Raw genomic sequence first — 2,427 nt, forward strand, 5'->3', positions numbered from 1 at the left:
TGAACCCTAGATTCACACCCAATTTCAAATGAAGCTACATTATGCTGAGTTATAACTATTTTTGGGTTTCAAAAAGCTAATAACAATCACAAAATTAGGAATTAAACTTTCATTTCTTCTATGGTTAGTAGCTAATCCTTGCAGAGAAAATGCTATGATATAAATGAAAGTCGTACATTGCTGAATGATGTAAAAGATGAGTCTGTTAATGGGTATCTCACTGTTGAGAGGAAGTCTTCTACTTACCTTTTTTTGGTCCAAGGCATGGGGGCTGGTCGGAGATGTTTACGTCTAGTTCCAATCCATAGGATAAAAAGTAATGAAATTTCAATACAAGATGTGAGAAAACCTGCAAACAGTGAATTAAAAATATCATCTGAGGTTGCTAAGGAAGTTAAAAGGTTGAAGAAGAAGTTGCTGCAGTTGAACCAGAATTGTAGTTCATATTCCTTGGTAAATTGTAGTTGCCAAAGTGACAGAGCTAGTAGTGGAAGCAGTGCATGCAGTAGTAGTGCAGATATGAGCCTAATGACTTATGGGAGAAAGCACGGTAAACGATGGTTTACTAAAAATACCAATTATTTGCATCCAAAAGATTTTGGAGATGAGCTCATTCTTAATGACAATCAAAAAGATTTTGAACATTTTGAGCACAGTAATTATGGTGAAAACTTGATAGATACTCTTGATGGTAGCACAATTGAAGTTGAATCTTTGGCAGCTATGAACTCCAGAACAAATGAGGGATCCTCAGAGCTCAACAATTCCGGTTCTAGTGCTCCATCACAACCTGAATTAAGTTCAAAGGTAACATGTATAGTTAAAAATGGTGGTATCTTTGATTATCTAAGTAGACCTGTACTTGGAGATGTTGAGCACAATCTATTAGCTGCTTTAAAATGCTATAAAAAAGCTAGAAAAGCATTGCTTAAAACTTCCATCTGGTTTATCTGAGTTAGAATCACTGTTCAAAAAGAAAGGGTAGGTTTGTAATGAATTGGGGAGAATTAGAATAGAAAATAAATAGTTGAACAAGGCTGAACTGGCCTTTGTAGATGCTATAGATGCATTCAGAGAAGTTTCAGATCACACCAATATAATATTGATGAACTGTAATTTGGGTCATGGACGACGAGCTTTAGCTGAGGAGATGGGTATCAAAAATTGAGAATCTCAAATTACAGAACATCTTATATAATGCATACAATCATGCTCTGGAAACTACAAAACTAGAATATAAAGTATCTATGAGATATTATGGGGCAGCAAGGCTAGAACTAAATGCTGTAAATGAGGATGATGATGTCTATCTAGCAGTTCATAGCAGTTACAGCAATTAAAATCTAACACCAATCACATTAAACAGCCAGGCCCAAAATCAAAGAACATCTGAACCTTAGGTGTCAAATAAACATACTCTATAGAATAGAACAATAGCTTTATACTGACCTTTTGTAGTCCAAGAGGGGGATGAAGAGAAGCATCGCGATAAGGTAGAGGGAATAGTAGCGTTGGATTCATTGACGACAGACCACATGCGGCGCAAAGAAGACGCGGCGTTCAGAGATGAGTATAGTGTGACACAGGGCCATGCGGCGTGCGGATGTCCGGCAGCCAGGCAACGGCGATGGGGAGCTCCTAGTCAACGACCGATGCTCGACGGTAGCACGAGGGACGATGGCAGCTGCGAACACAAAGCGTCAAGGGAAGACTCCAATCATGCGGTAGGAGCGGTTGGGTAGCGCCAACTGCTCAAGTTGCAGCGGACCTCATGGAAGTTGGTTCTCCAGCGCAGGCAGTGGGGCTCTCTTCCGTTGCTGCTCAGTCAAATTGAGGGAGGGGGTTACTGCTAGGTTAAAAGGAGGGGGGGTTAGATGAAGGAGGTAACCACAAATAGAGAATCTTGATTTTCTTCAAATTTTAAATTAGAAACTAATAAAAATAAATTAATTGATTATAATTTGATTTTAATCACAATTTCACCCAATTGTACATATTGTACACTATATATATTGACTCCTAATACTTTCTCAAAAAAAATTATGTGCGTATTTTTTGAGATTTATCATTGGCATATGAGCTAAGAGGTTGGAGAATAATATTTTTGTGAGATTAAGTACTCGAAAATATACATTCTGTCTAATCTTTTCAGAGGTGGTACGTGATGAATTTGTCAGCCGTCAAGAGAAATTAGATGAAAGTGTGGATGTTTTTTTTTTTTTTTATAACATGTATATATAGTGATCAAATTTTAATCATTAAAGATTTAGATCACAAGAGTCCTATACCAGTATCTTATCTTATCTTATCATATCAATTACTCTAATTATCATGTCTCAAAATTCAATAATACATGGTGACATTCAAAATCCAAAATAAATTACTCAATTATATCAAATTTAAATATTCAATATGTTTTTATAAAGA

Source organism: Arachis ipaensis, chromosome B4 (assembly GCF_059453495.1).
Source record: "Arachis ipaensis isolate K30076 ecotype BB chromosome B4, ASM5945349v1, whole genome shotgun sequence".
NCBI lineage: Eukaryota > Viridiplantae > Streptophyta > Magnoliopsida > Fabales > Fabaceae > Arachis > Arachis ipaensis.